This window comes from Crocodylus porosus, unplaced genomic scaffold (genome assembly GCF_001723895.1).
Source record: "Crocodylus porosus isolate Cpor-Errol unplaced genomic scaffold, CroPor_comp1, whole genome shotgun sequence".
NCBI lineage: Eukaryota > Metazoa > Chordata > Crocodylia > Crocodylidae > Crocodylus > Crocodylus porosus.
The window spans coordinates 50,137,832-50,165,546 of NW_017728886.1; positions in this window are offsets into that span (position 1 = coordinate 50,137,832).

A 27,715-nucleotide genomic window follows, 5' to 3' on the forward strand; every position below is an offset into this window, starting at 1 on the left:
GCACCATACTTTGTCTTTCTTTATATGTTCTGTTGTCAGTCATCACCATTGTAAACACAAGCAGATTTCAAATGCAATTCTGAATATTTAAACAAGTGAGAAAGAATTGTGAGTGATAGAGAAGACATGTTGCTGGTTTTACTTTTGAAGGATTACACTTAGCACTCCTGGGGTAAGGACAGACATTCAAAAAACCGGACTCTGAATTGAGTCACCCTTTGCAGGTTAGTGTAACCTGCAGAGAGTGAACTGGTTTATAACAGAACAGACATGTGGGCACATGCCTGCAGTTGCTGAGGGCAGAAGCCAGGGGCACTAGAGCACACCCTTGGCTGCAGGGACACTATGCTGGGGCAGAGGGGGGCGTTGTCCAGTCCGGGCTGAACTGGCCAGAGAGGGGTTTAATTTTTCCCTCCCTGTCCCACCGGCAGGGACCTGGGCCGGGTCTGCTCGGTGCTCTCCCTTCATGCTGCACTAGCGGGCACCATGGCCCCTGAGGCAGAGAGGATATGGGGGGTAGCAGCAGAAATACCCCTCTACCCCTACTGGAAGCAAGGTATGCCCCCCTTCTGTCATCGCTGTGCTTACTCCCTGTGGTAAAATAGACCCCTGCTGTCCCTTCTATGGGACAACGGAGGGAGGGGGAATAACCCTGTACCTACCCCCAACAAAGGGGCCCTATGGGCTGGCTGTGCCCCCACTGGGCCACTGCAGTGGGAGGAGGCAGGGCCCTTGGTGGGGGAAGCAGCCCATTATAATGTCCAGCAGCATGAACCCCTTCCCACTGGAGGCCCCTGCTGTGGGGTGGCAAGCGCTGCGGCGGGCTGTCTGCAGCAGCACCAGGGCACAGAGGGGGCCAGAGCACCCCCCTCAGCACCGCCACTGTTGCCACTTTCCTTACCCCAGAATGTGCCTGCCCCCCTTCCACCGGGAGGGGGCTCCTACCCCATCACAGTTGCTCCCCCCTTGTTGCTCCAGCAGCTGGGTGAGTGCTTGGCTAGGCACCATGGGCTAAGTGGATCTGGTCTGCAGAGAGGCTTTCTCTGGCCCCCAGCATGTACCTCAGTCCTGCCAGGCTGAGATGCCACTCCTTGGGCACACAGCAGGGCTGGGGCTGCTCCCTGGTGGGACTGCCTTTCTCGGCAGCTCAGCCACAGCAGCTCCTTTGCTGCTGCCACAGGTCCCAGTCCCACAGTACAGGCAGAGAGCAGCATGCACATCCCTGACCCCTCACACCCTGTGCCAGCTCCAGACTTGCTTGTCCAGGCTGAGCAGCAGTGGTGGGGAGGAAAGCAGCCCCTCCCTGTCCCGTTGCCAGTGCTTCCAGGTGCAGCTGCCCAGAGCCTGTTTGGGACTGCCCTGTGCCTCCATCATGTCACCACCCCTCTGGGCTGCCCCATGAGGCAGTGGTGACAGCAGAGCAGACACACAGCAGCCTGGTGCCAGCTCCAGGTGCCTGCGCCAGGAAGCAGTGGGAGCGGGATGGGGAGGGGCCACTTTCCCCCCATGCTGAGCATGTAAGTCCCCTACTTACACTGCTCAGCCAGGATAGGTGAGCCTGGAGCCAGGGCGGGGTGCACGGGGTCAGAGCACTGGTCTCTGCCTGTACCACAGGGCTGGGGCCAGCAGCTGCAGCAAAAGAGCTGCTGTAGCCAGGCTGCCAAGAAAGGCAATCCCACTGAAGAGCAGCCCCAGCCCCAGCCCCGCTGCTTGCCCAGAGAGTGTGGGGGAGGGGGACATGCAATTTTCAGGGTGAGAAAAGAAGCCATGGTGCCAAGGTTGGAAGGGACCTGAGCAGATCATCAAGTTCGACCCCCTGCCTTGGCAGGAAAAAGTACTGGGGTCAAATGTCCCCAGCCTTGTCTTAAAGACCCCCATGGTAGGAGCCAGCACCACTTCTCTTGGAAGTTGGTTCAAGATCCTAGCCGCCCTTACAGTGAAGTAGCACCTCCTGATATCTAGTCTGACTCTACCCTCTGCCAGCTTGTGACCGTTATTTCTAGTCACTCCTTGTAGTGCTCAGGGGAACAGGGACTCCCCCAATGCCTGCTGGTCCCCTCTGACCAGTTTGTAAATGGCCACTAGATCCCCACTCAGTCTTCTCTTGTGGAGGCTGTACAGGTTCAGGTCCCATAGCCTTTCCTTATAGGGCCTGCCCTGCTGCCCCCGATCATGCAAATGGCCCTCCTCTGGACCCTCTCCATGTTGTCCACATTCCTCTTGAAGTGCGGTGCCCAGAACTGGACGCAGTACTCCAGCTGCAGCCTAACCAATGTTGCATAGTGGGGGAGTATCACCTCCTTGGACATGTTTGAGATGCATCTGTGAATGCATGACAAGTTATGGTTGGCCTTCCTGACTGTGTCCCCACACTGCCAGCCCATGTTCATCTTGGCATTGATGATGACTCCAAGATCCTTTTCTGCCTCTGCACTGATGAGAAGGGAGTTCCCCAGCCTGTAGGTATGGTGCTGGTTCTTCCTCCCCAGGTGCACCTTGCACTTGTCAGTGTTGAAACCCATCCTGTTTTCATCCACCCATGCCTGTAACCTGTCTATGTCTGATTGAAGCCTATTCCTCTCGTCCAGCATGCCCACATCCCCCCACCTCTTAGTGCCATCTGCAAATTTGGACAGGGTGCTTTTTATCCCTCGTCCAAGTTGTTGATGAAGATGTTTCTGGTGAAGTGTGGGCCCAAGGACCGAGCCCTGCGGAACCCCACTGCCCATATCCCTCCAGGTCAAAAATGACCCATCCACCACCACTCTCTGGGTGCGGCTCTCCAGCCACTTAGCGACCCATTTGACTGTGTAGGTGTCGACACCACAGTCCCCAAGTTTTTTTATGAGAATGGGGTGAGAGACAGTGTCGAAGGCCTTTCTAAAGTCCAGAAAAACTATGTCCACTGCTACCCCTGCATCTAAGGATTTGGTGACCTGGTCATAGAAGGCCACCAGGTTGGTCTGACAGGACCTACCGCTAATGAACCCATGTTGGTTGACCCTAAGCATAACTTCCCCCGCTGGCCCCTCGTGGACATGTTCCAGGATAATTCTCTCAAAAAGCTTGCCCAGGATTGAGGTAAGACTAACTGGCCTATAGTTTCCTGGGTCCTCTTTCCTCTCTTTTTTGAAGATGGGAACCACGTTGGCCCTCTTCCTGTCCTCTGGCACCACACCAGAGCACCATGAGTGCTCAGAAAGCTGTGCCAGGGGTCCTGCAATGACCTCAGCTAATTCCCTCGGCGCTATGGGGTGAAGATCATCTGGACCAACTGATTTAAATACATCCAGTCCCTCCAGAAGTTCCCTGACTAGTTCCTCACTGACCCTTGGCCTGGGTGTGACTCCCCTGGGGCGTGAGGGGGTCCCAGTGTGTGTGGGGGGTGATCTTGTGTTCATTGAAGCCTTATGGATCTTGTGTGCATGAAAGTCTTAAGGAATTGGGAACAAATTCCTCCCAAGAAACTCCAGGAGCCATCCTGAGTGCAGCCTGGATCAGTCCCCCACCAGAAATAGTCCAGCACAGTTCTGGCCCCAGCCCACAGTGACAGCCTGCCTCCCCCCATACAGATCTGGGGGCACATGCTCCCTCAAGCCCTCCCAAGGAGCATGTTGCATCAGGAGCTGTGCCCCCTGGATGAGCCACTCACAGCTTGTCCCATGTCCTGCTCTCACCCAGCTGTGCAGCGCCTGCCTCAGCCCCAGCCCCAACCCCACTCCCTGTGTTACCACTACGCGTGTGCCCCTCTCCACCCCTGCTGCAGCCACCGGAAGCCCATGGCCGGGCTACATTGCAGCCCTACCGCTGCCCCTGATAGCGTCTCTTTCTGCCACTCATGCTTATCTCCTAGCCCAAGCCCCGTCCTTGTGGGATCCAGGCTGGGAGATCCTTATCTTTCAGACTGTGCCCCATGATCATGGGGCCCAAGCTTGGACACCCTTATATCCCAGCACCAGCTCCATGGTCATGGGGCTGGCACTGGGAGATCCAGATTTATAGCTTTGCCATTGCTCTTTTGCACAAGTAAACTGCTGCAAAGGAGTCACATGTTCTGTGCAACTCATCCTTTTCTGGCATGGCAGGAAGGAGGGGTATACTTCATATTCACAGTACAGCTGTGTGTGACAACTACAGCCAATGGTTACATGGGAAAACAGTATTAAGAAAAGAGAATGTATTTTTAGCTTCTCATAATATAATTTAACAACTAGAAACAAGGAAGGGTGCCAGCCTCATGTGAACAATTGGCTTGCTGCAGACTACTTCCAGCTGTTCTATATATCATGTTCTGGGAACCTCTGCCCTACTATTTTGGTGCCAGATTGCCTGCTGGCATAAATCAGACTAGTTTCTGTAATGCTCTCTGTATTGGTACTGTTGGATACCTTCACTGTTGCAAATCCCCACTAAAGATAATTGAGCTCTATTACCAGTCACTTGTAAAGAGTTACACTGAGGTCTTTGAAGAACAAGGGACTTGCTTATTAAGGGCTAGATTATGAAACCTTTACTCATATTGGGTATTTATTCCACTTTTTTCAGTAGGACTACTTGCTGGGTAAGGTGCTACTCAAAATTGGCAAAAGTATTACAGTCAAACCCATCTCTTGCTCTCTACACCACCTTTTGAAAGCCACGTATCTAAGGTACTGATTGACCTGAGCCCAGAATGTCTGAGCAATCACACAAAAATAGTTTCATAGTTTCATAGTAGCTAGGGTCAGGAGGGACCTGAACAGATCATCTAGTCTGACCCCCTGCCACAGGCAGGAATGAATGCTGGGTTCACAAGACCCCAGACAGGTGATAATCCAACCCCCCCTTGAATTTGCCCAAGGTAGGGGTGAGGACCACTTCCCTGGGAAGTTGGTTCCAGATTTTGGCCCTAACTGTTTAAATATTGCCTTCTGATCTCTAATCTAAACCTATTCTCCATCAGCTTATTACCATTGTTCCTTGTCACCTCAGCTGGTGCTGGGGAGAAAAGGGCTCTACCTATTTGCTGTTGCTCTCCCCTGATGAGTTTGTAGGCAGGACCCCTCTTAGCCTCCTCTTGCTGAGGCTGTACAGGTTCAGGTTCCTCAGTCGCTCCTCATAGGACCTTTCCTGCTGCCCTCTCACCAAGTGGGTGGCCCTCCTCTGAACCCTCTCCAGGCTGGGTAGGAAAGAACAAAACCTCCCTTATGTAAGTAACGCAGCAACTAATTCAGGTACAAGAATAATCTTTACTGCTTGTAATGTCCAAAGAAACCAAGCACCAGGGCCAAAATTGTGGGAACTTTGTGAGTATTTTTTAAATAAAGGGCACTGCCAGAGTGACTACATGATTGAATTTGTTCTCAGCATTCTGCTGATGCCCCTGTGCTTCAACAACTTTCCATGTGCACATATTTCCTGAAGGGATTTATAGCTTTGCACTCACTTCTGCTGTACTTCCATGGAGTTACTTTCTGAGAGAGAGAGAAAAAAAGTCTAAGTCTGGTTTAAACTATAGACATAGGCATGAATGACTCATGCCTCCTGAGGCTGGGGGGACACAATGATCACCCACAGGCAGTGGTGTTGGTGGCAGGGGTGTGGTGGCAGTGAGCGGAGACGACCTGCAGGTGGCCGTGGTGACATCGGTGCTGAGGGCAGGCTGACTGGGGACCACTCGCAGGCAGCTGCAGCAGTGCTGGTGTTGGCGGGGGGGGGGGGGAGGGTGATGTGTGGTGACCACCCACAGAAGCCAGCAGTAATGGCGACAGCAGCCAGTCTCGGGGAGGGGGCAACTTGCCGGACATAGGCCCCCATCCTGAAATCAGGGCATCTATCTTGTCCTGTATAGAATCCCATTGACTTCCAACGATAGCTTACAATACTAATGCTTGTCAGTACTAATATTTACCACGTCCATGGTATTTTCCTTTATTCTCCTTTCCATGTTCTGTTCTTTCTGGCATTTTTGGAGGGAAGTAAAAGGCTTCTTTTTTCCTCTGGTGTCTTTAGAAGACACCTTGCACATTCCTTTTGCACTAGAGGTAGTAGTGGCCCATCCTCACATCTTTGTTTATCAATGAGCCTTTCAAGTTTCTTCTTTATCCATTTCTCTCTCTCGACTCTTGTGCTTTTTCCTATCCTTTATACATCTCCTGTATAAAGTTAGCACCACTCAGTGTCCTTTTGTATATTTCCTTAATCCCAGTATGCTCTGAGAAACCATCACACACGTATCCCCAGAACTCGTGATTTATTCGGTGCAGCTTTACAGGCAGAAGTCACTGCCAGTATTAGAACAACTTCCATGTAATTCATTGTGTCTGCTGATCTGGTAGGACCCTGTCCGCTGCTTGTGCAATAATCCCACAAAGTATGGAAAGGGAGCTGAATATCAAGCTTTCTTACATAGTGATCATGGTACATTGTTTGGAACCATTTTTAAGAACCTGGGCCACCCCCAGCCTGCCAAAACTCTTGGCAGCTGGAACAGCCACAAATCTATTTGTGTGTTGTTTGAAGTGTGAAGTCGCAAGATTTAGAGATCCTTTTTTGAAGAATGACTGAGGCTTTAAAATCAGCCAAATCATCCTACTTTAATCCTCCCGTTGGCTGGGTCACAACAATGATGCAGTCTAACAGGAAAGTATGTTTTGGATTGTGCTCTAGTAACCATTCACTGAGCTGTTATTATCTGAGCTGTTTTCTTACAGACAAAATGGTGCTTATCACTCAATACCTGCTGAGGAAATATTAGCCATACTTTCATTTATAGATTCTAATCTGAAGCCTTGGTGGACTGCTTGGAGGACTAGCTAGTTAAACACCAGGAACCTGCAGATGAAACTGACCCTTTGATTGCATGTGAATTAACTTTCCCTAGAAGTTCCTTTGTCTTAATTTCACTGTCCTTGTGTGCATGATAGTGATTAGATTTATTGTGCTAGCCATAAAAGGCTGTCATTGGGTAGATTGGGCAGATTTTAAAAGAACTGTCTGAAAGTGTAGAATCAAATCAAAAATAACTTTAAACCACAAATAAATTATTTTTCAATTGTATATGCATTTCAGAAGTCTGAAGAAAAAGAAGCAGATTTCTATTTGAGACCGGGATAGGCATCCATAAGTTTTGCTTCGTGTGTTTATCTATTTAGTAAATTACTTTCTCCAAGTTTAGTGCAATGTAACACTGCATCAAAAAACAGCGCGTAACTAAAATAGGTCTTTTGAAATTTTTTTAAAGCATAACTGCCTCATTACTCTGAACTCATGATTAATGGGGTCTCATTTAAACTGTAATGGTAAACTGAACCTCTGCATGGCTCTATGAAAGGGATCAGGCTTGCAGAGAGCTCATTTCACAATGATGGTGAAGTGACAGGAAACAATGGGAAAAATTTCAAAAGAGGGCTTTTTTCAGTTTCATCAAAAAAATTTTTCCAGTTTCACAGAAATCCTAGGAAAAAAACCCATTCAATTTGTTTGCTCAAAAACAAAAATTAAAAAAAAAATTACAGGGTTTTGTGAGGGACAAGTAAGTATGCCGTTTTTTGGGGAATGGAATTTGTCCTGTATTCAAAAACTTTAGAATTTTTAACACTGAATTTAAAGTCTAATGTCAATAATGATGATGAATATTTGTGTCAGAAATGTATAAATATGAACTTTTGGAATCAGTTGTTTCTATAAGAAAGACATTTTATTTTTCCCCATACTAAACAGCATGTTGCTTTAATAAAGGTTCTCATAGTCAGTGGTGCAACTGAAGATTTTTTTTCAAATGGGGAAGAGCAGAGCCCTTCGTATGGCTCTTTCTCATGCTGTCTAATCTAGTTTGCTTTTGTAAGGCTACCAAGAGGTTAAAAAAAATACTTGTGTTATTCAAACCAGCAGGTATGCATCTGAATGAATGAAAGAGTGGGTCAGAGAACTACTTTAGATGGTCAGTCAGGATTCAGCTATGCTCTGAAGACTATCGGAAAAGAAGAGAAAAAAAATGCCAGGGTTAAAAACAAAGTGTGAATAATTAATCTAAGTCACAACTGTGATAGAACTGCTTTACAAGTAAATATGGACAGTATCCTTTCTCTAATCTGACAGCTGGAGACAGTAGCACATATTCCCCCAAACAGTTGTGTGCTTCTTAATGCCTTATGTCAGCAGGAGAAATAGCTATGGCTGAGGTGAGTGTTTCATGGAAGTATCATTCTGCCCCGAACCTAAGGGAACAGCTCTGCCAACTGGAGGTGATCAGCCAGGGGGAATTACAGTTAAAATGTAGTTTATGAGTCAATTATTTAATTGAATAATTTAATAGATATTAGGGCAGATATACTGACTTACATCAATTGAGGATCAGATGCATTTGATTATAAATAGAGATTAATGCTAGGAAGAAATACAGATGGGGAAAAGGGGAAAAAATAAGTTGAAGTGAGGCATTTTGTTAAGAGAAAAGGGGTGTTATTGGTTTAATTAGGGGTTATTTTGAATAATTTTAAATGATTTAAATTCATAATAGTGCTCTGCAAACTGCATGATTTTATAACTGTTTTCTACATTCTTCTTCATGACTTTATTCCTATTGTTTTTGACTCATGTATTACATCTTGTCCTCAGTTAGGTCTGTAGTCCTGCAATAAACATCCACATGGAGTCCATTAATTCTGTTTGCTGGTTGGTCTATGTCTGGAGTCAATGGAAAAACTACCATTTCAGTAAGCTTTTGATCAGACTCTGCCTTCAGAAATGAATACGGTATGAAGAATTGAGTAAGTGAGAGTCTGTCTTCTCTTGCTAGGACATGGAATATTATTTGTTCAATAAAATAAGATCATCTTAGCCAGAAACCAGTTACTGCATGCCATTGAACCTGACCTGAGTTTGTGTCAGTCATACATGGCATTGTGTTGTTATAAAGCTGCATGACAATATAATCCTATAGGAAAGACAAGTCATGGTATTTCAAATGATTGGGAAATTTTAAAATGTACTAACAAACTATAAAAGTAAAAGTCTATCATCTGGATTAAATAAATTCATAATCAACAGCCATTTGTGTATGCAACATAAGATAAAACTCTCCAAAGACTCTAGCTCTAATATAAATCCTGGCTTGGATTCTTTGGGTAAAGTTTTCTTTGATTGTTCTCCAAGCTGATCTGGAACTGAAGAGTTTAAATGTTAAGGGGGGTGGGGAGGATGGAGGAGGGGAAGGCATTTGGCTTCAGCTTATAATGTGTTGTTGCTAGAGTTTGTGGTTAGAACTAAATCTTCCATTCTCAAGGTAATAACGTGTAGTGGATTCCTCACCTGTCCCACTTAATAAAACTTGTGTATATTCAGCAACAATGAATGTTGTTCTTTAGAGTTCATTTACAAGACCAACACTGTGTTTTCCATTCTGCAGCTGCAGTTCAAATTAAGTGCAAAGATTATACTCCAAATGTACCAAGGTGAGTATGACTTTCCCTACTGCTGTCAAATTCGCATGATGTTACCATGTTATTCTTAGAAATACCACTTTAAAAATATGGTGTGGTTCTTCTAGGAATAAGATGGGAATAGCAACAGTTACCACAACTACATAAGGATATCCTGGGTAACAGAAGATCTGCTTTATTTGTGCTTGTCTAATTACCAATGTAAATTAATTATCATGTAGCCAGCTTGCAGGCACATCTACACATTCATTAATGTGCCCTAGTTACTGCATATTAAGTTTAGTACTTGGTTAACCAAATACTAATTTAATGCTCAGCTACTTGCACTACTGTGTAGTAGCACCGACGCAGTTATTAGGCTTATTGTTCAGTGGTCTAATAACACTGTGCTGGAGCATATTAGCACTGGTTTTGCCTGGCATACTACTGCACAGTGTTATTAGGCTACTGAGCAGTAAGTATCTTGTGTAAACATGCCCAGTATGTACTATCTTTACTGCAGAGAGATTTGGGGGTAAGGTTCTATCATTGGGAGAACTTCAATGCTGAGAATTTTAGCATGTTAGTTCTGCTGCATAAGGAAATTCACAACTTACAAGCTAGACACCTAGAGAAAGAGATTCATAACAGCTAGCCTATAGAGTGTGGGATCAAATAACTCAGCACTCTTGTTGCACTACAAAAAAGTGGACGTTCAGACGTTCAGACTCCCATAGTGCTACAAAAATGTTGAAAATGCTGCAAAAATGTTTCTGGATGAAGTAGGAACTTCTCTGTAGCACCATGTTTTGTATGTCTGTACAGTTACACATAGCACTACAGCAAGACCTTTGCTTCTCAGCATCCAGCTCCTCTCCAAGTGGGGAGGGAGGGAAAGGACTGGAGAAACCTCAGTGACAGCCTGCCACTGTCAGACCTTGTTGACAATGAGTGAAGAGCCAGGACCAGGCTGGCCCACAAAAAGCAGAGCTTTAGTCCACCTGAGACTGAGTCTGCAGCTCTGCCTACTGAGGTGGCAGGGATCAGTGCTGCCTGCCAATCATTGACAGTTTGCCTGAATCCCTCTCCCAGATACCAAGAGGGCAGGCTGTCAGGGATCAGGCTCACTGAAAGGTTCCCTCCCGCTTGGCTGGAGGACTTTGCAGCACTCAGCTGGCGGGGGGAAAGAGAGGGCGGCAGGGGCTCTGAACACATGTACACTCTATATAGCCCTCTAAGTTGGTACTGCCTCATGTGGTACTTGTAGCACTACAAATGCACATATGTTCATAGCTTCAGGGATTAAGGTGCCTATCTCTGAACTGGGCTTCACAACCCTGAATCCTCTCCTACTGTTGGATGCCTGACCATATCTTGCAAAATCTAAGGAAAGGTCAGTCCTTTCAAAATGTGATGGGTGAGGTGCTATTACTCAAACCAGCAGGTGATGGGATTTTCTGGGATGGGCTTCACCAGTTTCTCACTTGTGAGATGAATTGAGTTAGGTATTCACTGGGCCAGAAGGAAGCCAGAAGAGTGAGCCTGGCTCTAGAAGGACATTTATACACATACATTTGTTTGTTCTGACACACCAGAAGTCCAGCACATTGGAGCAGACTTGATTAATCGAGTATGCTCTGCACGTGAGCTGATGCACCTGGCACTGCGTCACATGCATTTGTAGAAATGGCAAAATGTGTTTCAGTACTGAGAAAATGGTGGTGGCGCGCTTTTGAATGAAAATACCTTTGATGTGTTTTAGTTCAAAGCATGCCACCGCTATTTTCTCAGTGCTGATGCACATTTCACTGTATATACAGATCTATGCACCACAGCGCTGGGCATTTTTAAAAGCTCCTGGTGCTGCAGCACAAACATGTACAAATGCCCCTAATGATTAGGGAATTCATCTGAGATGAACCAGATAAAGGTTGCAGTACCTACTCTAATACTTTATTTAAGTAATTTAAACTTAGTATTTACTGGACTAGAACTCAGACCTTTTACATTCAAGATGAGCAGTCTATAAGTAGTCACTCACTAAAGATGAGATATCACATCTCTCTTCAGCCTTGTTTTGTAAACGGTTAAATGTGATCTGAACATTTCTGCCGGATCCTGCAAGTGAGACAGATGGGCTAACACCTGTTTTGTGAATCCCCCTCGGTCTTACATACAAGCTAGGTATTGAGCAGCTCAGAACTGTCAGACCCTAAGGGTACGTCTACATATTACCCTTCGGTGATATAGCAACACACTATGTCACTGTGTGGTACGCTACAGAGATGTAGCGATCATGTGTTTCTTAGGTCTTTGGTTATATTTCCATTAGAACTGTAGTCAAAGGCCAGCTTTTAATTGCTCGCTGCCACATTTTTCTAATCTCTGCTATATATCACTTCACAGTACTTGAGGTACTCCAAATATGTGTGTTCCTTGTTATATGGTTAATCTCTAACCTCAATCTCAGCATTTTTTTCTCTTTTGAAAACAAAAACTAGGACCCTTTTGTTCTTGAAATTGTTAGGTAACTGTTCTTGAATTTCTTCCAGCTCCAAAGGGCTGTTCTTAGGAATGTGTTCAATATTTACATGAAAGTGGGAATCTTAAAAATATGCTCTTAAAAATACTTTTCATATCCTCATTCTTGTCAGTTCCAAAGAAGTTACTCAATGACATACATGGCAAACCTTGTTACATAAGCCCAAGTTGAGTAGGCAAGCCAAATCGTCTCTGAGAGAGAGAGAGAAAGAGAGATTGAACAGTTGAAAGAATGTCTTGGATTTTCTTGTTGTTGACTTTGAAAGGGGCATGCCTGTGTATCTGCCATACGTGGTATAACAGCTAGCAGTAGGTTTTAAAAAATAATGTTTACCAAAGTATAATAGATATACAGCCCAGCTACCAGAAATACTACAGTAAAGCCAGGGTTGCTTTAAACCAATTTATTTTCAACTACAAAAACATATGGGTGAAAGGATTGTTCTTTGTGTTACAAGGCACCTAGAATCTACCAGCCAAGCTTGGGGTTCCAGTATGCTAGGCAATATATATAATCATAGTTAGAGGCAATCATAAAGAGATTTCTTTCTAAGGAGACAAAACAGAGAATTAAAGGGATATTCTCATCTCTGATTTTAGAACTAGTACTGAAAATGTTATACGAGCAGCTAAATGTGTCACATGTGAGTTGGCCCTGCTAGCTAAGTAGTAAGGGGACTGGCCCAGAAAGTAGGAGATCCAGGTTTTAGGTCCCTGCCTAGTGGAGAAGGGTTAAACCTACATCTCTTCAACTTCCCTGCACAGTTTTCCATTCACCAAGGCATAGGGTAGCTATTATTCAATCCTTTCTCTAGCACTCCTTTTGAAACTGGCTTCCTGGGCAGCAAAAAGAGGAAGAGATGTGGGATTGGGAAGAAACAAATATACTAGATGGTGGCTCAATGAGATTGCTTCTGCACTGCAAGGGTTCAGATTTGAACGCTCATTCCCACTGGGGCAAACTTTCCTCAGTGCTCTCCATCCATTTTATCCAAGAACATTAAATATTAGGGCTGTGTGAAGCTTTGGTTGCTGGTTTGCTTCAGAGCAGATTCAGCCCGATTTGGTGGCCAAATCTCTGAATCTGAATCAAATCAGGAGACCATTAAAAAGGTCTGAATCAATTCAAAGCCTGTGATTTGATTTGGAAAAGATTCAGAGATTTGGGCAGTCCCTGCTCGCCGCCACAGGGAGCTGGACCTGGGCTCCATGCTGGGAGGGAGGGGAACATGGGGGGATCCCCACCAGGCCCCATCTCCTGCCTATTCACCCAGCCCCCCGAGCGCCCCCTGATCCCTTCCCACTCTCAGCCCTATCAATGGCTTGGCTGTCAGGGCCTTTGGGGGATCATGGCAGAGCCCCCCACACACAGCTCAGGGCAGTGGGGATCACTCCCTGCCTGGCAGGACCCGTTGAGTATGGGACTTTTGTTTTGTTTTGGTTTTTTTTTGAAGTGCTGGGATGCTGGGGCTGGGAGAGTGTGTCAGGGATGGAGCCTGTTCACTTAAGGGATCTGGCCAATTTTGCAGCAGCCGAATCTCTGAATCAGATTCAGCTGAATTGATTCAGGACAATGTTTTGAATCACTGAATCCAATCACTTTCTTCCGAATCAGCTGAACCTGAATCCAAAGCAAATACTAACCACTTCACACAGGGCTATTAAATATAAGTTGCAATGTGTCAGCTTCAAGATCGACAGACTACATACTCTCAAACAGTAGTTCTGAATCTTTTTGGACTCAAGGTAGTCCTCCATAACTTTTGTGAATTGAGCGGCACCTAATTACAAAAAGCTAGTTTGTGTATTACAGAGGGCCTAGGCAGTCAGGGTGGGGGATTGTTCAGGCAGGGACAAGCCTGAGACTGCATTTATCTATTTAGCTTATCTGTTTATATCTTTACACCTTGCATATCTCGTCATACCTCATGGCACCCTTCAAAGAATCTGCTGGCACCTCAGAGTTGAATCACTGGGCACTTGTATATGCACAGCGAGGTTACTCCAACGTGCTGTAATTACAGTGCTTTGGAGCAGACTTGGTTACCATTGTCCAGCATACTCCAGCATCATGTGTATGAACATCCCTGTGGGGACACTGAAGTATGTGACTCTCTGGGTGCTTTAATTAGAGTGGCTCTTGGAGCATTCCCCCTGCTCTCCTCCCCAGTGGAGTCCACTGCTTTAGAAAATTTAGTGAGTGGACCCTTTTTATTTTGGAAAGTCATGGAACGTTAAATTACATCAATGTACTAGTGAAATATGAAATGTTGCATATTTCAGAAATACTTCAACTTTTCTGAGCAGCCTCAATTCAGCCTCAACTCCCCCCATCCCAGCACTGCCAAGAGAAATGAGATGATAATTGCTACTGTAGTCTTAGTATACTCAGCACTTATTCTCCAAGATTCACTATTCAGGGAGTACACATTTTGAGCTGCATGTGCTAGGTTTAATGGAGCTACTTCATAGGAGATGTTAGGGCATCTATACATATGCTCTGGGGTGGAGGTGGGGGCGTACATTAATTAGAGCAGCTCTAAGATCAGCTGTGCATTTGGTGTTGTTATTTGAAGCTCTGACTCACAGCTATGTCTGGGTCTCATTTTAATCACAGGGCCAAGATCCTGCATATCCAAATATCTTGTCTAAATCCTCTCATGGCTTTAACTACTTTGCTGCCATGTTCTATTGATAGTCTGTTGAAATCAATAGAATATTAAAATATAACAGGTACATTCAACAGCATAAAGTGAATTTAATGTTAGCATTTTTCTTCTTTGTAATATACTTGGTATAGGCAAGGGAGCAACCCAAGGGCCTTGTCACTTGTTTACTTGCAGCAGTTGTAAATCATTGGAAAGTTGTAATGTATTAAAGTTAGTTTGTGTTAGTGTAGTGTCACACATCCACTCGCAACAGTTGAAAAATACAGGGATGTAGTGACCTGTTGAAGCTGGGACATTAGGAAGATGGTACTTGCCTGAAAGGGAACAACTTTGCAATGCTAAGAGGCCACCTAAACTGCATGGATGTGTGGCTGCATGAGTTTTAAGTGGACTTAGTAAGTGTTAAGTTGAACGTGTGCTACCTGCCTGAAATATTCTAGGTCAATCATGTAGTGCTGAGCAAAAAGAGCATCTGCTAAACCAGTTGGTGTGCCAGAGTTAACCCAGAAACCTCCCTGATTGCTACTTCAATCCCCGGCCTGCTCTGCTGCTCTGCTCCCTTTCTTATCTGGCCCTGTGCTGCCTGTCCTCTTCCTGATCTTCTGCATGCCGCATGCAAAGGGTGCCCATGCCACTTGTGGCATGTGTGCCACACATCCACCTCTGTACTACTATGCAGTTCATTTTGTTATTTCATGTTCACTAATTAGCTGCTTATCAGAACAAGTAGTAGTTTTAATCTGTATGCTTTGTTACCTGGCACCTTTTTGGACTCCACAGGATTCTGGAATTTCTAAATTCTGCCAGATATCTGTATAAAACATGGTAGAAGCCAGTGACTGATGAACAGTGATTTTCCAGTATGCAGACCCTACATTTACTTTGGGAAGCTGGTACCATTGACTCTCTCACCTGGCATGTCACATGCTTGAAGAGGAAGCTGATAACTGTAGAAAAGATACTGCCTGTAGGTATAAACTACAGCAGTTTAAGTTTCAAGCTGTGAAGATAGATTTCATAAGACTGGGTATACTAACATTCCAATGTGTAGTCAGCACCAAGAAAGATTGTTTTGAGGCCTTTATTACTTAGTTATTATCACGCAGTTAAGAATGTCAAGACTCTTAAGTGCTGCTAGAGTTCTAAGTATTAATTATGAAAAAAATAATGTCTGTGTTGGACCAAGTACTGCAAAATGTAACACAACAGTCAGTGTGTCACGAACAGTTTCTCTTTAATATGGTTTCATAGATTTCATAGACATTTGGGCTGGAAGGGACCCTGGAGAATCATTGAGTACAGCCCCTGCCCCAGGGGCAGGAAGTCAGCAGGGATCATAGGATCCCAGCAAGATAAGCATCCAAATGCTTCCAAAGGCATTCAGACTTGGTGCTTGAACTACCTCTGGTGGCAGTCTGTTCCAAACCTTGGGGGGCTCAGACAGTGAAGAAGTTCTTTCTTATGTCCAGCCTGAATCCGTCACAGTGGAGTTTGTGACCATTTGATCTTGTCATCCTTTGGGGGGCTCTCTTGAACAGATGTTCCTTCAGATCCTGATGAGCACCCCTGATAAACTTATAGGTGGCCACCAGATCACCCCTGAGCCTGCGCTTTTCCAGGCTGAATAGCCCCATTGCTCTCAGCCTCTTATCATAAGGTCTGTTTTCCTGACCTCTGATCATGCGCATGGCTCTCCTCTGCACCCTTTCAAGCTTCTCCACATCCTTTTTGAATCGTGGGGCCCAAAACTGGACTCAGTACTCCAGCTGAAGCCTCACCAAGGCTGAGTACAGCGGAAGAATGACATCCCAGGATCTGCTTGAGAAGCATCTATCGATGCAAGCCAGTGTTTTGCTTGCTTTACTAGCCCCAGCATCACACTGAAGGATCATGTTCATCTTGTGGTCAACCATGACCCCCAAGTCCCTTTCATCTGTAGTGCTAACCAGCATAGCACTACCGAGCCTATAAGCATGGTGCAGGTTTTTCCTCCCAAGGTGGAGAGCCTTGCATTTTTTGGTGTTGAACACCATCAGATTCTCGTCTGCCCATTTCATGAGTCTGTCCAGATCTGCCTGGATCACCCTCCTGTCTTCAGGTGTGGATGCTTTACCCCAGAGTTTGGTGACATTGGTGAACTTGGCTAGTCCACTTTGGACACCAATGTCCACGTCATTGATGAAGATGTTAAACAGTATAGGCCCTAAGACAGAGCCTTCTGGGACCCCACTAGTCACAGTGCACCAAGATGATTGGCTCCCATTGACCACCACCCTCTGGGTCCTATCACAGAACCAGTTCCCCAGCCAGCAGATCGTGGTGATGTCAAGGCCACAGTTAGCCACTTTAGCCAAGAGGTGATCGTGGGATATCAGATCAAAGGATTTTTTAAAGTCTAGATATATGACATTGATCTCTTCCTCTTTGTCCAGGTGATACATCACCTGGTCATAAAAGGAAATGAGATTGGTCAAGCAAGACCTACCCACAACAAACCCATGCTGGGTATCCCTTAGGATATTGCCTTCAGCTAGTCTGTTAAGGATGGCCTCCTTGATAATCTTTTCCAAGACCTTCCTCAGGATGGAGGTCAGGCTGATGGGCCTGTAGTTTGCTGGATCTACTTTCCTCCCTTTCTTGAAGATAGGCATCACATTGGCCCTCTTCCAATCATCGGGCACTTCACCAAAGTGCCAAGCACTCTCAAAGATTCATGCCAGGGGCTGAGCTATGATGCTTGCTAGCTCCCTGAGTACCTTTGGATATAACCCATCAGGGCCAGCTGACTTGAAGGTATCCAGCCTGTCGAGGTGTTCCTTCATGAGCTCAGCTTCGATGGAGGGCAAGGAATCTCCCTCGCCCAAGCCTCTCTGACCCATAGTGGGCAGGGCTGTCCCATGGGGCTGATGGAAACTGACACAAAGTACCCATTTAGCAAGTTTGCTTTTTCCTGGGCGCCAGTTGTCCCATCTGGTTTAGCACGGGTCCAACATTGCCCTTGCTTTTCCTCCAGCTCCCCACATATCTAAAAAAGGACTTTTTATTTTCCTTGATATTTGTAGCTAGCTGGAGTTCCATTGCAGCCTTGGCTTTCATGATTTGCTCTCTGCAAGTCTGGACTAAAGCAGAGTATTCAGCCTTGGTGGTGGCTCCAGTCCTCCATCCTTTGTAGGTCTTCCTTTTAAGTTGCAGGAGGTCTCCTGGTTCCCTGGAGAGCCAAGGGGCCTGCTGTGCCCTTTTGCTGCCTTTCCTCCGAGACAGGATGGACTTTGCTTGCACATCCAGGAACCACTCGTCCTGAACTCCCCTCTCCATTGGGTTGTGGCCTTTTAGGGCCTCACTGACAAGCCTCCTTAGCTCGTCAAAGTCAGCGTTCCTGAAGTCAAGGACTTCTGTATTATTGACTGACTTGCCAGCTTTACAGCAGATGGTGAAGGTGATCAGTTTACGATCACTGTCACCCAGTTTCCCTTTGATTTTTAGGTTGCCAATTAGGTGATCTCCAGTTTCCAGTATGATGTCGAGCAGTGCTTTACCTCTTGTTGGCCTGTAGACTTCCTGCATCAGATAGAGGTTGTCCACACATGAGAGAAAGCTTTGTGACTGCTCAGATTTGGCTGAGCACTCCTCCCATGAGATGTCTGGGTAGTTAAAGTCTCCCATGACAACCATACACCAGGATCCCCTACTCTGGGTAGGGGATCTGTAGTAGACCCCCACCATAGTATCCCCTGTGCTGTGTTCCCCACCAATTTTAACCCAGAGGGTCTCAAGTCATCCACCATGGCTGCCAATGTCAGCTTGCAGGGATGCATAGCTTTCCTTGACATAGAGAGCCACACCCCCGCCACTTTTGTTCACTCGATCCCTCCTGTACAGCGTATAGCCATCTATACCCCTGGTCCAGTCATGGGTGAAGTCTCACCAGGTCTCCGTTATCCCAGTGACATTGTAGTTATTTGCATTTAGCAGGAGAACAAGTTCCTCCTATTTATTCCCCAAGCTTCTGGCATTTGTGTATAGACACACAAGTGTCCCCTTAGGGGCCCTTGCCTTGCCTACATTTTGTTCCAGGGCTGGGGCTGGGGTGGGATCCCTTATGAGTCTTAGTCTGCTGGCTTTGCAAGGGCCACTCAGCGGGCCAGCAGTGGCAGTAGTCCCCGCATCCCCCAGTGGGCTTAGTTTAAAGCCCAATGGAGCAGGTCTGCCAGTCTAGCTGAGAAGAGCCTCCTCCCCAATGGAGAGAGATGGAGGCCATCCCTTCCCAACAGCTCACTGCCTTTCTCTCCAAAGAGCGGACTGTGGTCATGGAAGCCAAAGCCTTCCCGATGACACCAGCACCGCAGTCTTTGGTTGACTACCTGGATCCTCCTCTCCCTCCTCAGCCCGTAGCCCAACACTGGGAGGATTGAAGAAAACACCACCTGTGCTTCCAGATCCTTTAGCCCCGCACCCAAATCCCTGAAGTGCCTCATGACCTGGCTAGGAGCACTCTGAGCCATATCATTGGTGCCCACATGGATGAGGAGTATGGGAATAGTAGTCTGTGGGCTGGAGGAGTTTAGGGATCTTCTCCGCAATGTCATGGATGCAGGCCCCCAGGAAGCAGCAAACTTCCCGGGCTAAGGGATTAGGGCAGCAAATTGCCCCCTCGGTCCCCCTCAGGATGGAGTCTCCCATGACAAACGCTTTGTGTTTGGTCTTGGGGAGAGTGGGGACACTAGCTACAGTGTCCTCTGTGTTGCCTGCAGGAGCTGGCAACTCAGCAGGCTCTGCTGAGGCTGCAAGAGACTTGTACCTGTTGCAAAGCTCCAGTGGGGCAGGGGCCTTTGTGTGGCAGCCCTGGGGCCCTTGACCACCTTGGTCCAACCCCATGGCTGGACAGAAGGGGAGGTCTCCGGGTCCTCCCTTGACCTGGAGGAAGACTATGGTCTACCCTCTGCCTCCTGGGGGAGAAGGGCCTGGCAGTAGGAGTCTATCTGCTGCTCACAGTCCCTGATGGCACGCAGTCTCTGGTATCGCAGAATGAAATAAAAAGCAGATTATAATGTTTCAGCTACAAATACTTTCCCCAAACACGGTATATCCTTTCAAGTATCTAATACCTGATGAAAGCAACTGTAGCCAAAACATTGTTTTCTGCTTTCTGCCATGAGGTTCTGATAAAAAAGACAATCTTACACTGCTGTAAGTTGTGTATTGATTACTAGTTTAAGAGTTCCTTATGCAGGTTTTGTAGTGTTTTGACATTTGTTTAGTGACATGCAAAAGACAACGTGGGTGACTATATAAAATGTTTTGCATATTAATCTAATTGTTTCCTTTTAAAACACTATTTCTTCTTTTTCTAAGTGATATTCTTGAACTACAACCAGCATTAGCAACTGCAGGAGGTTTATCCAGCTATGATATAGCCATGTCAGTGAATAAAATGGACTCCCATAGAAAGTGGTCCTTCACAATTTTTTTTTGCAATAAGTTAATGAAGAAAGAGTTTTGTTTTTTACATCTCTCAGAATGGTAAACTTTTACTTCATTAATAACTACCCTTGTATTCTGTTTTCTTCAAACTTAGCTCTGCTGACATTTTGTAGGAGTATACCTTACTCTGAATATAAGCTCATTTTATTGTTATGCCTTATTGAACATGACCCCGTTGTACATTTGTATCACCCAAAACTGTCATGAAATTAGAGTCTCATATCAGTTGTTAAATCACCAAGTACTAGTACTAAAAATTATAAGCCCCACTATAATTCCTTTACAGATATTACTAGGCAATATGGGAAATTCTGAGGCAAATCCTCAGTTAGTGAAAAGATAAGAATTATGTTGAAATCAAAGGGACTATGATCTTTTTCATAACTATTGAGGATCTGTCTACACATACTCACGGGGAAGGCAATGGAGCCCATGATTCTCCATTTTCTAGCTTGTTGTGTTTGTAAGACAGAAGAGTCTATCTCTTCTCCTTGTATGTTAGCACTTTGCATCAGAGGAGAGTCCCATAAGCAACATAAAGGGAGCGAAGTAAGAATGAGAGGATTAGGATGATCAAGAAAACGGTAGAAAGATAAACTAGGTAGGAGAAATTGAGGCAATGTTGAAGGTATGACATTTTAAGAGAAATATAAATATTGGGAAGAAGGGGGCGGGGCAGGAAGGTGGTTGGAATAAAAATGGTGGGGGAGAAAGTTCCAGAAGTTCTGATAATGATTATGGTATAAATGAAAATAAAAATCAAGACTCTCTTCTGCCTATTCAGTTCTCTATATGAATTAAGTCTGGCATACCTCACTAAGATGAACCAACAACTTGGATGACAATAAAAGATTGATTGAGGTCCCACGGTTTTATTTTTTTCATTGTTTAATGTAACAAATTGACAAAAAAAAATTTGATAAAAATTAAGAATCAAATGTATTTGTTGACTCAGGACGTGAACAAGCATTCACAGGACCCAGTTTAGACTTAGGTGGCCTACTTTAAGTCACCTAGTCCTAAACTGGGAGCAGCATGTGTAGGTGTTTGCTACTGCTAGGTATGGTATAGGCAACTTGAGGCAAGCAACTGGGGGTAGGGGCTGGTTGATCAAGGGGAGGGCTTAAAGGACCAGGGGTTGGGTTGGCAGATCTTGGGGGAGGGGGGTGTCTGGTCTGGGAGGGAATTTGGGAGGCTATAAATATCCCCCCCAGGGTTGGAGGGGGGGCAAAGACAGCATAGCTTTGAGGCTGGGACATGCGGCTATGCTTCTCCAGCCCCAGCACTGTGATGTGAACACATACAGGTATTTACTAAACTGGGCTAACCTATTATAGATCACATTAACCTAGGTCATTCTAAATTTAGTTCACCTCCTTAGGTGAAATAACTTTAGACTAGGCACAGCATTTTTAAGGTGATTTAAACCTTTTAAATGCCTGCACTTCCAGGCATTTAGATCAACCTAACCAAGCACGTGTGCTGAGGCAAAAAGCCCCGGCTCAAATTTGCACCGCTTCTATTTGAGCTGCTGCAAGCGCCCTCAGTGTCATTTATAAGTTGGACTTTAGGTGCTCAGGTGAAAGTGAGGTGCCTAAGTCTGTATTTCTTTTTTCTATTTTTTTATTAATTCTAGCCCTGGTTTCAGTAGCTAAGAACTACTCTCCTGTGAACAGATGTTGAAACATTTTTGTTCTCCTACAATCTGCCCATCAGAACATTCTGGTATCTGGTAAGAAAAATAATTTAAAATACTTGTTCAATTTAAGGCTGCATTGGGGTGAGACAGAAATGCTTATTCTTTTTTCTTCACTTGTAAACATTTTTATTATACAAATATTAAAAACAAATGGTGAAGATTCAAAAGCATGTGGCCCTTCCAGGGGCCAAGCATGAAACACTTGTTAGCAACAAAAAAAACCATTGTGCCACTGGAGACTGAAACCTCATCCCCTATGCACCTCATGTCGAACCAGATATCTGTCTTGCATCTTACAGAGGACCTCACTGATGGCTTACAACACAAACTGGTCTGCAAGGTGAAGTGTCTAAATTCAAATGTGACACATGCCTGGACCAGGAAGCAGAAGAGTTGGAAGGCACCTTCGGAGCTGGCCCCAGCGAGCTGGTTTCTGTGGCTTTTCAGAGTTGTCACCTTGGCCTGGCCCAGAACGAAATTGGCCAGGCAGATCACACTCTCATTGGCTGCTCTGTATGGGCTGCAGAAGATATACACGTTCTTGGAGAAGTCCAGTATATCAACACTGGGGGTGGCAAAGAGGAACTGCAGCCAGCGGCAGACCAGGAAGTCGTAAAAATTCTGTTCCAGGAATCTTTTACACTTCCTGGTGCTGCTGTGTCTAAGTGTCGGACAAAAGTGCCCGTGGCCGAGAGAGAGAGAGAGAGACAGGCCCACTTTTTTTCACTTTTAAAACTTTATTATGTGAGAGAGAGAAAGAGAGAGAGAGAGAGAGAGAGAGAAATTTAGCTCTTTTCAAAGCGGCATAATTATTCTTAAGTAATCTGTTTCATTATTCAGCCAGCTGTGTATACAGGACACCACTGCCATCAAATGCTTTTGGAAAGATACTGTTTTTGTTGTCTCTTGTTGTTCAAACTCTCTTTGTCAAAACACAGCTAAGTGTCCATATGCAGTGTGCTGCCCTTGTACTCTTGAAGGAAACTACAAGCTCATTGGCAATGGCATTATAAAGTCATATCTATGTAAACAGGTTTGTTTACTTTCTTTCATTTTATGATGGAATAGCAAATGTTTTAATCACTGGGAAAAATTATTGTTTATTCATAATTGCACCTGTTTTTGCATAATAGGAAGTACAGTTTGGGCCATGCTTTCCTGGAATTGTTGTCTGACTGGCACAGTTGTTCACTGAATCTGATATCCCTGTGTTATCTTTCAAGGGATGTTTTATTGCTTGTTTTATTCTCTGGCGTGTTCCTCTTTACATTAAAAGCCTCTCTGTGTTTTCTGAGCCACTACTGCACATCTCATTCAGGCCCAGATAGTGACATTCACTGTCTTTAAATTTACATTTCTTTAAAAGGGCAACCCAATGAACAAATGCCTGTCTGATTGTCTGCCAAGTTGGATGTAAAGGAAATAGTGTACTATGGGTTGGAGGGGATGTAGAAAGGAGCCAAGGAGGATTTTAGGTTTTATGAACCCCTTAAATTGTTTGGGTTTCCTTCTTTTGTATGTTTAAGGTTTGCAAACTGTTTAATTTTCACCTGCCCACCCACCAAAAATCTCAGGACTTCTCAGGAAAAAATAGATTAGTGCAGCAGCCCCAAACTCATATTTCAATAGAGCTAAATTGATTAAAAAAAAACCTCAAAAAGTTTAAGGCCCAGATCCACACAGGGAAATGTTCAGCATCACCAAGCCTAACTTTAGGCACCCAGCTCTGGAAAAGAAAGGTGTCTATATATGTGCTTTGAGAGTGGTTCGGGGGTGCTCTTTAATTAGAAATGGCTCCAAGAACTGCTGTAATTAAAATACCCAGAGCATTGCATTTCACCCATAGGCTATAATGGAGAATCTTGAAAATGCCTATAAGTTTGTCATTTATTGCCTGATTTGGATGCATATTATAGGGAAGGTATCCCATTCTGAGGGCATAAAGCCTGCCAAGTTTCAAGGGAATAGGTGCAGGGGTTTCTGGGAAACTGCACCTTGAGTTGCTGACAAGCAAAACTCATGTCATTTGTCTGTAGCGGCAGCCTCATGTCATCCCACATGCAGATCTGAGAGCCTGTGCCCCTGGGAGGACTATGGGGCTGTGCTAGACTTCTCCCAGGGGTGCGGGCCCCCGGATCTGCATGCGGAATGACAGGAGGCTGCTTCTGCTGCTGGCCCCAGGCAGCAGCGGCAGCCTCTTGTCGTTCCGCATGCAGATCTGGGAGTCCTCACTCCTGGGAGGAGTCCAGAAGTACTGGGAGGACAGGTTGAGCTCCATGGGGTTGGCAGAGCTGCTTGGAGCACAGCCCTGGATCTCCCTGCCTCCCGCCACCGGGTTGCACTTTGAGTAGCTCTGCCAGCCCCATGGAGCACAGCTTGGCACTGGGAGGTGGCGGAATAGCCAGTGGCAGAGCTGCTCAGAGTGCAGGAAGCTCCATAGCCCCACGGAGCTGAGCCTGGCAGTGGGAGGTGGGGGAGAGCCTCTGACCAGGTCTGAGCTCTGAGCTGCTCTGCCACTGGCTCTCCGCCTCCTGCCACTAGGCTCAACTCCGTGGGGCTGCGGATCCTCCAGCTGCTGGGCTGTGCTCACCCAGCTGTGCTCACCGGGCTTTCCTACCACTGGGCTGAGCCCCATGGTGCTGGCAGAGCCACTTGAAACACAGTCCTGGCTCTGACTACAGCCCTGGCCAGTGGGTCTCCCCCACTTCCCACCATGAGGCTCAGCTTCATGGGGCTGACAGAGCTGCTCAGAGTGCAGCCTGGTGGTGGGAGGTGGGGGAGAGCCAGGGCTGTGCTTTGAGTGGCTCTGCCAGTCCCACAGAGCTCAGCCTGGCAGTGGGAGTTGGCAGAAGAACCAGTAGCAGAGCCAGTCCAAATGCTAGCTCTGAGCGCAGCCCTGACCAGTGGCTGTCCCTTGCCTCCCACTGTCAGGCTCAGGTCCATGGGGCTATGGAGCCTCCAGCCACCAGGCTGTGCTCACCAGGGCTGGGCTCAGAGCCAGGGCTGGGCTCCAAGTGGCTCAGCTGGGTGGCGGGAGAGCCAGTGGCAGAGCCACTTGGAGCACAGCCCTGGCAAGCACAGCCTGGTGACAGGAGGCTCCAGAGACCCAGGGAGCTCAGCCTGGTGGTGGGAAGTGGTGGGAGAGCCACTCTCCAGGGCTGCACTCAGAGCAGCTCCATCCCTGGCTCTCTGACGCCTCCCACTGCCAGGCTGAGCTCTGTGGTGCTGGCACAGCTGCTCATAGTGTAGCCCTGGCTCTCCCCTGTCTCCCACTGCTGGGCTGCTTTTAAAACTTTCAAAATGTTTTGAGTGCCCTCATTTCATTTTGAAGCTGCTTTGAAGCTTTTTGTTTCATTTTGATTTTGCTGTTTCGAACTCAAAATGCATCGAAACAGCTTCAAAATGAAACATCCATCAAAATTTTGCACAGCCCTAATAGTTATACACTTATGAATGGGTTTCACAGCAGTCATATCATGGATTGGGGATGCTTTAACCAGCTAACAGATAACAGAGTGTGTGTGTCAGAAATCCCATTTCCCTTCTGGATATAGGTGCCTACCTTACAGCCCTAATTTAGATGCCTATCTGAGAGAGATTCATAGCCTGAAACTACATTAGGCAATTTGGTGCCTAAGTTTTTCCTTTGTGTACTGAGAAGTGTTTCACATTCTTCTTTTAAAAGACAGCTGTGTGCTGCTGCCTACCTTTTACATGAAGACTGATCCAGGAAGAAAATGGCTTAAATTCTAAGTACTCCTTAGCCTGAGGAGTTTCAAACACACTCCAGGAAAGTGTTTTAACTTCAAGGCTATTTTCTTGGCTCAGACTGAGGTACCCTCCACATCTCCTGTAGAGCCACTTGGTAGCAGAGTATTGAGAAATGATGGGCCTTGAAAGGAAGATTAAAAAACAGGAGTAAACAGAGAAGCCTGACTCTGTAGTGTAGTCTAAGGATGAGGTTTCTGGGAATGAGAAGACTAAGATTTTAATCCTTGTTTTGGAGACAGCTAATGTACTTTGCATTAAAGAGTCACTGGATAAAAATGATAAACAATGTTGGCAGACGAGTTTCTTTGGGTAACTCTGATATCTTTTATTAGACCAACTTGAATAGTTGGAAAAATTCTTCTTTGCAAGCTTTCAGGTATAAATACCATTGGTCAGGCTGGAGAGGCATCTGCAGTTGTGTGCTCTCCCTGGATGAAGATATACTCAACAGCTTGCAAAGAAGACATTTTTCAACTATTAGAGTTGGACTAATAAAAAATATCAGATTTACCCAAAGAATCTTGTCTGCCTATGTCTTTAGACCAACATGGCTACAACTTATACCTCCATAAACAGTGTAGAAGCACTGTTAAAAAAAAACCAAAAGTGTCCTTCTAAATTATTTTTCAAGATTTAAGGGGCAGGCAATTTTTGTCCCTGAATGTACTGTGGGTTGTGAAGTTTCAGATTGTACAAGACCCCTTCACTGAGGGAAGAAAGAAAATGTCTAGCTATGCCCTTCCAGCAAGAAGAAGCCTGCTAATGGAAGATGTGAAGATCTATGTGATGAAGACATGGTGTTACAGATTGAATGTATTACATAAAAGTATTGTAAAAGAAACTTAGAGCTCATATCCTTCTATGTGCTCCCCTAGAGCTTCAGGAAGAATTTGCCTAGTTAGCCAGAACATTTGACCCTCTCCTGTTGCTGTGTTGTCATCCCATTGTACCACCTTTTATATGAGGTGAACCATGCCTCAAAAACAACAGCAGACCCCAGAATTAGAAGAGAATACTCTCGTTCTGAAAATTTGCCTGGGGATCTCAAGGCAGTAACAAAGCATAGAATAAAAAACAGAAGGCAGGCCAACTTTAGAAAATAAATGCTGTACTATACTGTACTATAACAAATCACCAGGCCTTAATGGCCTTCACCCTAGGGTTTGGAAGGAGCTTAGATTGGTAATTGCTGAACTCCTAAATATAGTATTTATTAAAAATAGCCTTGGTACCAAAGGACTGGAGCATTGCCAATGTAATGCTCATATTTTAAAAAGACTCAGAGAAAATCCAGGGAACTACAGGCCAGTTTGGGTTATTTTTGCCTGTGTGCATCATTTTTCACATATCTACATTGAATTTAATTTGCCATTTAGCTGCCCATTCAGTCAATGGTGTCAGATTCTTCTGTAGTACCTCACAGTCTGCCTTGACTTTTACCATGTTGAATAATTTTCTTTCAGTTGCAGATTTCCAGGAACTTCTGTTCCTGGAACACAAAGAATTATTCAGCACATGCATGAATGTGATTTCGTAGGGAGGAGTCAACATGGTTTTGTCAAAGGGAACTCATACCTCACCAACTTACTAGAGTTCTTTAAGGGTGTCAAGAAGCAGGTGGATCAGGGTGATCCAGTTGACATAATAAATCTGGACTTCCCAAAAGCCTTTTGGCAAGATTCCCCATCAAAGGCTGTTAACAAAGTTAAATAGACATGGGATTATAGGGAAGGTACATTAGTGGATAGAAAACAAAGAGTGAGTATAAATAGTCAGAATTTGGACTGGAAAGAAGTAAACAGTGGTGTTCTCTAGGGATCTGTGTTGGGACCAGTGCTATTTAATGTATTTGAAAAGGATCTGGAAATCTGGAGTAGTCAGGTGGCTATATTTTTAAATGACACAAGATTATTCAAAGTGGTAAAGACCAAGGCAGAATGTGAGGAACTACAGAAGGATCTGGCATGACTGAGAGAATGGATGACTAAATGGCAGATGAAATTCAATTTAGAGAAGAATAAAGTGATGCACATGGGCAAAAATAACCCACACTACATTAGCTATTACCACAGAGGAAAGAAATTTGGGAGTTGTTGTGGACAGTTTGCTAAAAACATCAACTCAGTGTTCAGTAGTTGTTAAAAAGGCAAATA